Consider the following 15075-nt stretch of genomic DNA (forward strand, 5'->3'; position numbering starts at 1 on the left):
TCAGTGCTTTGACCCATACAGCTGTTTCCCCAAAGAGAGCACAGCTTTCTGGCCAAAAGGATTTTGTGGTCAGCATAATCACATTTACATGAAGGCTTTTGCCAGCTTTGCTATATTGGTTGGGACTAGAGAATGGTCTGAGAGTAAATGGCACTCTTGGAGATAGAACTTTGACAGAAAAAGTTCTAGTGCCTTAGTCTTAACAGCTGCCCTTCTGGTTCTGTATCGTGGAATATTTTTAGCGTGCCTTTTCAATAGACAAACCCATACCTTTCTCATGAATAATGTGAAATTTGCCAAGTTCAGAGTGCACATTTTAATTAAGTCAGTGTTTGCTTGAAAGAAAATGATATTGCTGCACTTTCATTTGATAATTCAAGTAATACTTGCTGAGTGTTCACTCTTGACCTCCAAGCCCTCATATTTAAAACAAGACAGGAGGTGGGGTGGGGGAAGAAAGGCATTTTTTGGCAAGGAAACTGCTGCCCTCAGGCTATTAATGCATCTTAATCCTGAACAGAAGATGAAATCACTTTGGGTGGGTGCCAAGCAATACAATGACTTTCCTCTGATTTTAGGGAGTTTTTGAACAGCCTGTTCTGCATGGAGTAAGAGCCATATTCTTCATTTTGTTCTGACTTTACACCCATTTTATACCCCCACCATTGCAGTGTCCCATCAGAATTCCCCCCAGATTAACAAAAGAAAAGCAGTCCTCATTGCTGCTGTTATTTATTACTTTTATTATGGCTCATGGTCTGTGTTACTGTTGCTGACACTGGTCTTCATGCCTGCAGAGCCAGCAGGCACATTTTTTTTTCTGATTGTGCTTTTGAGCATAATTACCCTCTATATAGCATTTTCTGGTCCCCTGATAGTGTTACTTAGAAAGAAAAATATCTAAACCCCTTTCTGCAAGGCAAAAGACCTGTGATAGTCATCAGGCTGCTCAAAGAAGCCAAATAGCATCTCCTTGTCACTGATTTGTCCCAGGGCGTGATTCATGGTCCTGTTTAGCTATCCTGATGCTGCAGTACTGGCAAGAGGGGCTGTCCCAGGTTTTTTCTGCTCCCCTGGGGGTTTCTGGTTGCCTCTTATCAACTTGGACCTGGCATGAGATTCTGTGATCTGAATCAGATGAACTGAGTTATTTGGCTGGAAATTTCCCCAGGAAAATGTCTGTGGGATGAATGTGCTGATCTGAGTGACTGCCCAGCCATGCATTGATGGGGAGGTTCGGCAGCAGGATGGTTTCAGTTGCTGGCAGCCCACACTTAAATGTCCTCTGAGTAGTAGTGGTAAGATGTTGGTTCCCTCCTTGATGTGGGCAGAAATGCAAGCATTGCATAAGAGGAGAGCAGAACATGAGGGAAGGAGCAAGTGGGAGCAGAGCAGGGACATGGGGGGCTTCTGGAAAAACAGCAAAGGAGGTGGGTTGGAGCTGGATGCTTTATGTTGACTGGTGAGAAACTCAGGACAAATGAACAAAGAGACAAAGCTCAGAAAAAGAAAACATTTCTACACAAACACTAATTATCAAGGAAAAAACCCAAACCTAGGCAGGAAGAGCCTAGGTTTGTAGGCTAGTAGTAGTGAGTGGAGAATTGAGGCTTTAAGGAAAATTCTGCTTTGACAGAAAGGAACGGTGTACTGAGGGAGGCGGTTTTAACAGGGTCAAACCAGAAAGGGGCACAAGGAAAATTAGCTATGAAGACCCATTTTGCAACTGAGTAGAGGTAGCTCAGAGAGCACAGGCATCATCTAGAAGAAGTTGGGGTGGTGTTACCTCATAAGATGAAGATACAAGGACAACAGAGTGCCACAGGCAGTGCTGAGAGGGGAGTGAGGTGGCAGAAGGCCTGAGCCACACCTAGCAGTTAAAGTGGAGCAAGCAGCAGAGGCACATCAGTGCAAAGCAACGAGCAGACCTGGCTCTCCACAGTCCAGGTGAGAGCTTGTCATTTGAGCAGATGGAAAGGTACCTGGCCATACCCACAGGTGTGACTGCAGAGCATCTCCAAGGACAGCATTTCAGCAGCAGTGACACTGTACTCTTCCCGTAAGGCCAGGAGTTGGACATGATGATCCTGATGGGTCCCTTCCAAGTTAGCATATTCCATGACTGTATGAAATTCCATGATACGTAGGGCCTAGGAGACACACTAATGACACTGGATCTTCTCATGGCTCAATGGGCCAGTTACCACCCTAGGACAGAGTAAAAGAACAGCACAGCCTGAGCTGTCCCATGAACACCCTTGTGAGGCTGGCAGGATGCAGAGACCTGCATTTGGCACAGCAGGGAAATGCAGTGTTTCAGACACACATACATCAAGGTGTCAAGTATCTCAAGTGCTGTGATATAAAAATTCCAGGAAAACTGGTCCTGGTACAAAAAAAACCCTGAAGTCCCTGAAATTTGATAAAAAATTTCAAAGTCTGCCTAACACAAGAGAAAACCAAATGCTTTTCTGGAATTTGAAGACATGGGATGGAGAATTTGTCAGGGCCCTGAGTACACTCTCCCTCTTCTAGGATTTTGGTTGGCAGCTTTAGACCAACTAGCTGGTCAGAGCTGGTGAGGAAAGAAGAGCTTTTGTGGAGGATTCCCTGCAAAGCTCTGCTGAGATATTTTCATGGCAGATCCCCCCTCCTTATCTTGGGAACTGCTTGAAGTCATAGCTCTCTCCTGCTTGGCTGCTGCCCGAGCTGCACTATGGTCGTGTTCCTGCCTGGCTGGTACCCTGCTGATGGGAGCCCTGACCCTGCCACAGGCTCTCAATTTCCCATCTGAACCTCAGGCTTGCCTCTTCACTTGGGCGTTGCTGCTCCCTGCTGTGGTTTTATTGTGCCTGCCAGGCTGGGCTGGGACACTTGTCCAGCAGTGGAGCTGTGCTGCAGCAGAGAATGATGGATGATTTCTCCTCTGCTGCAGGAGAATTGAATCGGCAGGAATCATTGAGGATGACATCCTAGGCTCCCTTGGGATTCAAACAACCCCTCCCGGCAAGAGAGCAGCTACTGCCTAAAATTATGAACGCACACCATGGCATCCACCAGCATCAAGACTCAGAAAGGGCTGGGGAGTGGAGCTTGTGCTGCAGCTAAAGACAATTGAGGCAATGGAGAAAGCCCTGGAATGATTTTTCACAATAATCACTGGGGGAAAGAGAAATATCATTATAATCTGTAGCTGTAAAGGCTATTGAGACAGAAAAAAAACAATAAAACACTGTAATCTGCACACCCAAGATGAGATCACCTATCTGCTTTCTACACAAAATATACTACATGTACTAAATGTTCCATCTAGGCACAGGCAGTTCAGGCAGGACCAAGAAAGCAGAATATTAATGACTTTAAGAAGACAGCATTTCAATTTTGAGCCTCTTAAAATGCTGCCTATGCTGGAGATATTTCCCAAAATATTCCTGAAATAGCATGAAGCTGATGAAGGGCGGGAGTGACTTTTGATGACATTCTAATGAATGACAAACCCAGAGAAAAACATGACAAAACCCCCCAAAACTAACACCATTACCTACAAGAAGCAGAGAGTGCAGCCTAAAATTGAATCAAAGCAAAATGCAAATCCATGCAAAGAAACTGAATTATTTTGTCCATGCTGCAGAAAGAGGAGACATCAGATTTGATTCAAAGTAAAGAAAGCAGCTAATGAACAGCAACTTCCCTCTCAAAGTCAGCAACTGCACAAGGAATATTGACATACCTATCAAGATTTATACCATGAACAGCATAAATGAATGGCTCGTGAACTGGGGAAGGATATAAATGAGGAACACTAAGTCTTTGTGCCTACATTTAAGTTATCAGAAATAGCAAGAAGAGCAAAGTGTGAGATGTGCTGTGTTTTAAAAGGAAGCAAAGAGAGCAGAGTGACCTGCACAAGAATAACAAGCTCCCTTGGCTATTGCAGACTTTTGGGATGAGCAAAACATTGTCTGCAAAGAAAAGACTAAGGATGAAACATAAGGAGAAACTGTGATTCCTAGAAAAATGGATTTTAAAAAAATAGGTAATATTTGCTATAATGCTTTATAAAAAAATAGAAAAGGAAGCATAAGGTTTTGACATGGTGTGAAACCACAGGTAGAAGGAAATATGGACATTGGTGCCCAGACCAGAAAGAGTACTGCAAGAGATGAATCAGTTTGTGTTATTGGCAGAAACTGACAATTGATGTGTTCTCTAGAAGGGATACCACACTCATTGTGAGTTATTGCCAAAAGGTAGGTTTTGTTTAGCTACACCATTACCTAACAAATTCTATGGCAGTGTGTCAAGTCCCACAAAAGCAGCATTCACTCAGCATACAATGATGTCTGCAGTTCATCAGGCAAAGACAGGGGGGTGAGAGGGTCCAGGAAAAAGTCTTTGGGATATCAAGTGCTGTCTGTGTGATTACTGTGTTGAGAGGGTAGGGGCACACTGTGAGGAGGTGGGAGTCAACTATTGGTAGAGACACACAGAGTTGTACCCTTAATTGTTATCATCTAGAGTTTCTGGACTCAGAAGCATTGTCACCAACAGGGAGGCCATTCACACCACAAGGGCTGTGCTCTCTGAAAGACACAATAGAATTCAAATGCAGTGTCAGGCTCTTCCTCTTCTGTCCACTGCCTCCTCCAGCTGCCCCTTATTTGAACCAAATGGCAACAACATATGTCATGCTCTGAGCTCTTCCAATATGTAGATGGGATGTAAAATGGGGAGGTGATTTTTAAGAGACATTCGGCAAGAGATTCTGGGATCCCATTTCCTCTTGTTTGTGTACAGGTGTGTGCAATACTTTTGGCATTTGATATGATATCAAGTGTCAGAGACACACTAGTGACTACTGCAGGTTAGGGACTGCATGGTTTAGTGGGACATGACAGTGGGAGGTTTACAGCTGGACTCCATGATCTTAAATATCTTTTCCAACCTAAATGATTATATGAATTTTAATGTTTGTTAATTTAAAGAAGAAACTTGCAGCTTCAGATAAAATAATGCCAAATATGACCCAGCTAGAACCAAAGACTAAAAGACAAAAGAAAAACTTGGCCAACTCCTCTGTTTCTCTAAAAGCTCAGCATGAAGACCCTGAATTTCCCACATTTCTATGAAGGGACAAACAAGCACTGAAGCATGAATAGCTCATCATCTACAACAGGTGTCAGAAGAGGTAATTTTTTATCTTCCCTTTGAACACTACATGATATTTTGCATTGGTCCCAGCTGTCACCTAATTTTTGGTGACACCGTCAGAAATAAAATGCAACACTTTTGCCATGGCAGGAAGATGGACAGCAGGACTGTACAATTACATTCTCCAACCAGAGCATGTAGGGAGGAGAAAAGAGAGTTTTGGAGTTGGACTCAATTTTGGAGTTGGACTAACCAACATCACATCCAATATGCATTTGCAAAAGAAGACAAGTCAGTCCAGGCTCACCCAAAAGTTCCAGGCTCACCAAAAATGCCAGCATCTCATGGGATTTAAGATGTTTTCAAGGATCTGTAATTTTAACATTTTAGGATGTAGAGAAATGTAAATGGTTCAGTGAGATCAAGTAATTCTTCCTTGAAACTTCCCTCTGCTGCTCTCAGTCCTGCTGTGCTGTCTTTGGAGGATTGAACCAAAAGGTATCAGCAGGTTGAGCTCCCAGAGAGTTGGGTTACTTAACTGGGAAGGCTCAGATGTCTCAGGTACTGGTTTTAAGGGACAGAATTGGTGGAAAAGAGGGTCCACAGGATGACTGTCACCAAGATGAAAGAGTTTAGGATGTCATTCCACAATGGATATCACACAAGGAGAATGAGTTTGGGAATATGCACTTCTCACACACATTATAAACTGTGGAATTTCCTTTGCTGCAACTGTGTCAATTGCTTCTCATCCTTTCAGCTTGGACGCTTGTGAAGAGTCTGACCCATAACCCTCCCTTTAGTCAAAGACAGCAAATAAGTCCCTAACAACTATCTTCACCCCAGTATGAGCAAACCCAGGTTCCTCAATCTTTCCTTATGCATTAAGTGCTTCAGATTCCTTATTTTCTTGGTGTATCCCACTTAGAACATGAATTTCATTCATACTCTGGGAAGAAAAGAACAGGAAAGAATGCTCCAGATGCAGCCTCATGAGTGTTGAACAGAGGGAAATAATCCCTTCCCGTGACTTGCCCTCTTGTTTCTGCCATCCAGGATTCCCTTGGCCTACATAGATGCTGAGTGCACTTTTGTTTTCAATCAACAGACTTTTGGGACCCTAAAGCCTCTCTGCAGAGGTGTTTCCTGGGAAGTCGGCAGCCAGCCTGCACTGGCAAGGACTGCGAAACTCTGCCCTTGTCACTGTTGAAATTGGTGAGATGTCTGCCAGCCCTTTTCTCCAGCTTATTTAGGTCCTCCAGAATGGCAGCCAGAATGCCCTACAGAACACCCATCACTACTCCAAGTTTGTGTCTTCTGTGAACTCTTCAAGGTGTTCTCTGCTTCCTTTTTCTCCTATAGATGAGGATGTTAAATGGTATTAATCCCTTGAGGAATGTTACTACTGAGTGGTTTCCCATTGTGCCATTAGACTTTGGAATGTTGACCTCTACATTTTGAGTTCACCTGTCCAGCCTGGTTTTTACTCACTTTGTAATTCCCTCATTTAGTCCATGCCACCTTGTTCTGGCTCCAAGAATACTATGGGCCAGCGTTCTAGTAATTCAGCACTTCATTTGTGGGAGAAATATGCACACACCTAGATACCAGTAATCAAAGAGTTTTCCTGTATCACATTTGGCCACATCTTCTTAGCTGGCAATAGATCAGCTGGACCAAAGTTCTCTGGAAAGTGGCAGGACCAGAACTTACACATGGCAATAAAACTGTCATGGAGTTGTGGCAAGTGGCCAGAGCCACAAGCTGCACTATGCCAGTCACAGATGGGAAATGGAAATTTGTGACATTTTGTACTTAAACCCAAAATTTGAACAGATTTTCATGAGACCGTGTTACAAAAAGTTATTTTTTCCTGACTTGTGTACCCTACCACATTTCATAGACTTGCTACAACTCTGCAAGTATTGCAAGAAAGAGGAAAGTCATGAAAAGTGGGAGGAGAGCTTTTTTATTCTTTTTTATCTTAAGGAATGTACCAGGCTGCCAAGTTTTAGGAGTGTGAGATCCTCTATAAAATCAAAGAAATCAGGATCCAGTTTTCAGCCAAGGTCTGCTGGTTATTTCTACCGGTTGACCACAGGAATCAGTTAGCTGTAGCCCAGAAAGACTGGTATTTGTGCTGATAAATTCAAACAGTTTCCTGAGGGATCTGATAAGGTCAGCCAAGGATCTGGTGGAAAAGAAAAAAAGAGAAAAAAACAAGGATTGGGTCCTCTCTCTCATCTAAAGTTCTTGCTTCAGCTCCTTGAATGTCTACCCCTTTCTGGAATGGCTGGAAAAACAAATCTGCACTGTTAAAACTATTCTTTTCCCAAGGCCCTTTCAGAACACAAGGATGCTATTTCTGTAAGAATTTAAAAGGAAATACATGTCTGAGACGGAAAGCAAGAATGGAAAATTTCAGTACAAATAAATGGTGAATGTTTGGCAGCCAGGACAAAGTTTTGTAATACACTGTAAGAGAGAGGTTGTCTTGTTGGCTCTACCAGTGGTCAGATTTCTAAGGAAAGAAAAGAATGTGCCTGTTGGAATGTTTCTTCTTTTGCAGAAAATGCTCCAAAAGGCCGCTATGGTGGAGAAATAGCAGGTATTTTTTCAGATGGAGTCCAGTATGTTCCCCAAAAAATGTGTCTCTTCTCTTTCTCTACCTTGTCCCAGCTTTGGCCAAACATTTTAGCCACAAGGGTTTTCTTCCCCTCCACTGTACTCAGCCTTCCCAACTCCAGCCTGTTTCCTTCTGCCTTTATTTTACTGAGATCAGCCATGCCAGCCGCATGCAAACAGAAACAAATGGCTTTATCTTGTGTTTTCTTCACTCTCTGGAATGATGGAAAGATTTGGTGCAATCTTATCCGTCCATCAGGAAGGTCAAGTTGAAATTAATTACCACTATTAGAAATGCAGGACTGCAGCTGCCAGGTTTCATGGTCTTTCTCATCTCCCACCAGGAAATGACCCAAGGTTGTACATTTCTCCACAGAGCACCTATTGCTTTTCCCAAGGATACAAATCTGGCTGTCTTAACAGGGCTTTGCTTTAGTATGTTTCCACATACAAACACTAAAATGAGGCATTTCCACTGCAGAGCAGTACTTCTCATTGGAAGATAATCAATCAGGAGAAGGTAAAATGGAGCTGCATCTGAGGAGAGCACAATGTCCATATCTCCATGTCATCACATCAGTTGAAAGTGACTGCCATGGTCCCCACACTTCCCACATTCTGGATGAGTGTGTAGGTACCTGCTTTGATCTTCCTAGGTGTGGGTGAGGGCAGCAGCTCGAGTTTATTCACAGGATGGACAAGTTTGCCCATTTTCAGCTGTTTCCCAGCTGAAGGCAGGAAGTCCATTATTTCTGTGCTGTTCTGATGCCTTTGCCAGTTGCCCAAGCAGCTCAGGGAAGGAAAGACTTTTACCTGCAATGCAGTGGGGAGGATCAGATGGGAAGAAAATTGATTATACTGGAACAAGCCTCCAGGACTTGAAACAGGGAGAAGGCAGTGAAGAGTGACCAGGAACATGTAGTACATGTAGGATCTGGGGCACTGAGGGAGATGAAACTGAGGATGGGGAGACACAGTGAGAAGCAGCTGAGGTGGAGGGTCTGTGGACAGCCTGAGGAAAGAGACTGAGAAGGGTGGGTGACTGGACAAAAAGCAAGGATCAGAAGATGGATGTTTGAGGGAATGATGGTGAGAAATAGAAGAAGGCTGAGCACCTGGGCAAATAAAGAAAGCAAGCAGGGAGCAGTTATGAGGAGAGGAGGCAGTGACTGAAGAGCAAAGAGGACTGAAATGAGAAATCAGCTCTCAGTACAAGAAGGACTGGGACAGGGTAGGAATGAAGGAATCAGACTGGGAAGCTAGGGCTGGGTCACAATGTATGAGGAATGGCTGGGCGGCAGACACTCATCTGCTACCCACCAACCTCAGTGGGATGTGCTGTCTGCATACAGGCAGCAGCCTCTCCTCCAGCTGATCCATTTACAGGGGTTCCCTCTTAGAAATGGCTTGAACCCCACTGAAATGGCTTGAACCCCACTATTGTTTGTGATCTATATGATACCACAGCATGGGGTTTTGGTGTTGCTGCTGTTGATTTTGGGTTTTTTTTTTACTTCATTGTTTTGGAAGATGGGACAGATGAGAGTCTTGCCAAATTAAAATGCTTTGAACCTGCAGGATGTAGAAAGTTATTTCATATTGTCCCTTGCATTGCAGTGAAACCCCAAGTGACCTCCTTACACCAGTTGCTCTTCAGGAACTCCATACATGGCCTCTGCCAGCCTGTGTGCTGTCCCTTCAGCTGGGACACCACTGCTTCCCTCTTTCCTTTCTCTTCCCCACCCTTTTCCCGGGCTCTGTCTCATCCAGATGGCACACTGTCCTTTTTCCTTGCACAGGTACATCAGAGACATCTGTGTGTGTGCTTACAGTGTGGTGGAATCACGGGCTGCTTCTGAGCCCCCATACCTGCAGTGATTGCAGTGTGCCCTCTGCTGTCTTGCTATCTGCAAGTAGTCCGGAGTTTCTGAGAATTACAGAAGCTCAATCTCTGCCCAGAAGCAAAATCAGCTGTGACCCCCCCCTGCCCTTGTACCTCCCCAGCTGCAGCATTTCTTGGCAGACAAGAAGAAGTCAGCATTGCTTTGGGGGAAATGTCTGATCTTTGCTCTGACCCAACAATGTAACCAAGTTGTTTTTAATTTTGTTTACCTTACCATTGCAGTATAATGTATGCGAGAAAAGAATGAATGAGGCATGAACTCCAAAGGGGAGAAGAATCAGCTAGGTGAAACAGTGTACCATTAGTCTCAGCTAAACTTGCCAGCTTTTGCTGCTGTTTGTTGCTGTATCTGTGCTCAAAAAAGCAAAGCCCTTAAACAACCTTTTTACTGATCAGAGCAGGAGAACAGTAGAAGAAGGTGGCTGTGTGCAGTTGAATGCCTATTTACCCACCACTAGTGAAGGAAATGCAAGTGGAAAAGTTGAAGAAAAGGATTAATGTAGTTACGCATTTTTGGTCAGCATTTTACATTATTTTTACATTTGTAGCAAGTTTACACTATTAATGTGTATTAATACATATTATTATTACATATTAATATTTGTATTAATAAAATTATATAATTGCCATAATTCCTAATTTGTAGCCATAACCTAAATTCAAACTAATTCCTGATGTCAAGTAGACTTTAATGCCAGAGTGATGTCATCAATGACTCAGGCTGTCTATGGCCAAGATCTGTCCAGGTCCAGGAAATTTCTCAGAGCAGTCAATAGCTCCATCTCAGACCACTGATCTCCTACATATGGCGACCTCTACAGATGTTGAGAAACCCCATGTCTGGGGACATGAGAAGGGGTGAGGGTAAGTTTAGGGAGGATAATTACTTGCGGGTTCCCAGTACAGTGGTGTGTCACTATAACAAGTGCCCAGGGAGGTGGTGGGGTCTCTATCTGCAGAGATCTTTAAGATTTGGTGAGACAGAGGCACAGCCAACCAAATGATCATTGGCCATAGCCCTGCTTCAGGTAGGAGGCTGAACCACACAGACACCAAGATCCCCTCCAGACCAGCACTTCCGTGATTCTGCAGGACTGCTCAAACCCACATATAGTCCCAGCCTGGCAGAGGTGCTCAGCTCACACCCACTTTCCTTTGATAGTTCAACTCTGCAAACAGCTGCCAAGGGAACAGTTTCTCTCTATCTTTCACTGTCTATCCAGGGGCTCAGAGCTTATATGGAGTTGGTGAGACATTCATCTAGGCTTAGGATGGCAAAAAGGGAGATGCCAAGAATTACGCAACACTTTTGTTGAAATCTTGGGGCTTGCACGTGAGAAAAAGTCAAACTCATCAAGCCAGTTGAAATGAGGTCTGGTGCAGAAGGTAGGGGTCATGAGGGGTCTGATCATGGATCTGATCATGGAAGCCAGGCCTGCCTATGTGTTTTGCTTCCCAGAACATCCTGATAAAAAGCAGAATAAAGCCATTGGGAATACAGTACTTCTGCTCAGACCTTCCTTGTCCTAGGGCAGTCCCTACTCGTGAAGCCGCAGAATTCTTTCATATTAGGATGCTGATAGAGGAGTCCTGGCAAATCTTCCTGCAGCAATGTAAGCTGTGGTTTTGAGTACCTGTTTGACATCTCTGCTGTAGCTTTATTTCACTTCCTAGAGCTGAGGGAAGGGGACATGTAGGGAACCTAACTTAATTTCTGGATGGTTCTTATAAGTGACACCTTAACTTTCTTGCAAATATGAAATAAGGAATTGGCAATTTTCCTTCTCAAGGCATATGAGATCATGATGGTTGGAGGAACTTCAGCAGAAGTCTCCAAGGGCCAGAATGGCAAAGTTATGTGAAGATGCAGAAAGGGGCTTTGTGGGTTCTTCAAATGAGTCCTTCCAGCTTGGTGACCTCCTCTGCAGCTGAGCTCAATGGAACCAGGAATCTGCAGAGCAGAGCCTGATGCCATTCCAGTAGCTGTTTTCTGTTTGCAGGAAGGAAGCTGCTTGGCTCTGTGCAGTAAGTAGGTGGCCCAGCTCCATACATGTGGGACCCTCGGCAAAGGATGATGTTTTGGGGGGGGTTAGGGGGAAGAAAAATCCAAACATGAAACCTCCCTTGAGTTTCTCCTCCCTTCCTCCAACCCTCTTTGGTAGTTTTCTATAGCAGGGGCAATTTGACTCCCAGACAGAGGCAGCTCACAAAATATGAGTAAGTCTCAGGGGGGACAACACAAAGGCCCTTTGTACCATACGCTGTGGAGTTAATCATCAGTCACTGTTGTCTACCACCAGTCTCTATAGTCAGTTCCACACAATGTGATTATACCTCATCAAAATTAATTTACCAAGCTGTTTAAATGCTTGTGCAGTAAGTGAGCCTCCTCCCACACTAGCATCTTTTTCAGCTGCTCCCCTGCTGAGGATGTTTCAGTCTGGGTGGTCCCAGCAACACCCTAAAGCATTTTTCAGTCTTGTCAGCAGCCTGGAATAGGGTCCTTTCTTCTGAGCTTTTGGCTTCGTTTCTCAGCCCTGGTTACAGGAGTCCTGTGGAAAATGATTTGAAGGACAAGAGGCAGCTCTGATAATGGAAAACGTCTGTGAGGGATTGGAACATTGGCTCGTAATCCTTGGACAAAACTGCCTCATTCAGAAAAAGGGGAGGGGGGGGGAGGGAAAGCATGCAGAACAAAGATCTTATTTCACTTCATGAAATGAGCACGTGATGTTTTCTCTGGAATGCCTCACTGACAGACAGGCCCAAATTTTCCAGGGACCATGGCTTTTATTTAAGCTAAAACAAGGCCATAAATGGCTGTGAGAAGCATGTAAACTCACAGCTTATGTTAATTTTTCATTTCCAGGCTCCCCACTAACTCGGAGACATGCCATTCCCAGGTTTGCATTTCCTGGGGAGTGGGATGATGGAAAAGGCCTCTAAAAGGCCTACTCTAGAGCATCTGGACAGATGTCGTGTGCATCATGTACAGCTTTGCATGGGCACAGAGTTACATAGCACAGCTCCATCCAGATCTGCCTGTGTTACCTCGCCATTAAGTCCCATCAAACTGGGATAGGTACCCACAGAAGCCAAAACTGCCAAGCCAGTTGTTTTGTTCAGAGCAGATGATCTCATACCTCACTAAAGGAAGATAGAGGCAAGCTTGTAAAAGATGCTGGAGATCTGGGTTCAGTGGACAGATTTTATTCAGCATTTTGGTCTCTACTAATGCTACAGTATACAGCTGTACCTCTTGCTATGGCAAGTCATGGATATAGACATTTTAAAAGAGTTAAGAGTTCAGATCCAGTGAACACGCTCCTTTTCTAAAGGTAGGATTGTGCTACTGTTAAAGTCAACAAACTTGAGAGTGTTGGATGTTCATATAGGATTTGGGAAGATGTCACACTTTCACTGCAAATTTATCCCCTCCCTCAGCCTTTCAGATACAGGCAGGGTCCTCCAAATCTGTGCCATTCACCTGGAACTTGTCCCTATTTCCAAGCCCTCCGATGGTGCTTTCATCCCTCCTTTTTGCTTGTGGCTTGCTTTGCTCATCTCTTCCACTCTTGTTCTGGCAGAAAGGTGTCTCTTGCCTCCTTTGCCTTGCTTTCCAACAGAGTTCAGTGGTCACTGCAGTACTGCACTGGCCCAGAAGAGTACATCATTTGAGCTTGCCCATCCAGCTCTCCCGGTTTCCACTCTCCTGGGACAGCTCATTCAGTTTGTAATCACAACTTTTTATCCACTTTGCTTCCTATCACTAACATTTCCAATTCAAAAGCTTTCTCTCACACGGTTGAAAGCAGTGACCTTTTCCTTTGGATTGGCTTTGTTTACAGCTATTTATCCTCTTCTTACACATAAAAGGTCTGGCATAAATCCTGACCCACTGGGTCAGCTTGGCTGCAGCAATTAAAGGCCAACATGTTCACATATGGATGTCTAAGGTCAGATGCTTTCTCCATACTTACCACCTAATGCAACAACCATATTTTCAGATGCTCAGCAACTGCACTTGCCAGCTCCTGTAGTGGGGCTGAGGGTGCTTAGCATCTCCTAGGGAATGATAACTCTAGTTAAAGACAGACATTGCTCCTCTGTATGAAGGAAACTAAAACCCCAAACCCCTTGGTTTCCACTGTCTAGCCTTGGGCTGGGAGGGGAATATATGATTTCATAGCATTGCTAAGCAATGACAAGAGCTGATCTCTAGGGTGAACTGTGTTTACTAACACATTGCACATTTTCTTGCTTAGCAGCATAATTTCTCATTTCATAAGAGTCCCTGAACTCGTGTTTATGTTTTAGGTCAGCTGTCCAAACTTACATGGCCAACTCCCAAGCTTTCTCATATACACCATCAGAACAGACATCCTGAATCTGTGTACAGAACATCACAGCAGTCTGTACTTTAAAAAGGCTGTGTTGACCTTTCCTTCAGGTCTCACAGACCCCTGGTGACTCACAGAGCTGCTGTTCCACACCCAGTCCCCACTGACCCAGGCACGACTCACATAGCTCAAACGCATTTTGGGCAGCAAACTCCTGAACGCCTTCTAGCAAGTATCCCAGGCTCTGCCATGGGCTGGGACAGATAGCTGTGTGTGTGATCATGTTCTATGCTAGCAGGTTGCCCATCCTTGGAGGGTGAGAATAGCAAAATTATTCAGAGTAGATGGGAGAACCTGAGAACCTCTGTCCTCTGGACCATATAAGTGACCGTCACAGTCTGTGAGGTTTTTGTATATGTATAATGTAAGGGTAGGGAGAAGGTAGCTACAGGACCTGAGTTTGAGATATACTCTGACAGTACTGTAGCATTGCTGAGAGACAGGATCTGCTGCTGTGGCAATTGTTTAAATGGATTGGTGGCATCTTGGAGTGCACTCAGTTTCTTCTATCACATATCTGTGGACAGGTTATGCAGATTAGATGACCTTAGACAGCTGCTCAGTGGAGGGTCACCTCAGCAGTCTCTGAGGTCTCATATCTTGTAGATGGATTGTGTGGTGTTGAGGCACACAAAAGCCTCTATGCAAAATCTTCCCACACCTCAGTAGGCTCATTAGCTCTGTGTCCTTGCCCCTGCCAAGAAGGGGCTGGCTGCACACATCCCAGCACCTCCTGTGATGATCATATTAATCCTTGAAATGCCCACTGGCTCTTCCAGCACTTGGTGCTCTGACTTGGATACAGGATCTGTAGGTCCCACAGCCAAGCCAAAGTGATGAGCTTTGGCTGCTGAAGAGAGAGTGCCTGCTTCTTTACAGCAGAACAGCAGGTACTAGCATACCTCCTGGAATTTTTTCTGGATACTTCATTCAAATGTTAATCTTGTCCCTGTGTGACAGCAGCAATTGAGAGGTGAGACAAGTGAGCGGCATGTT

This window comes from Parus major, chromosome 1 (assembly GCF_001522545.3).
Source record: "Parus major isolate Abel chromosome 1, Parus_major1.1, whole genome shotgun sequence".
In the NCBI taxonomy this organism is placed as follows: domain Eukaryota; kingdom Metazoa; phylum Chordata; class Aves; order Passeriformes; family Paridae; genus Parus; species Parus major.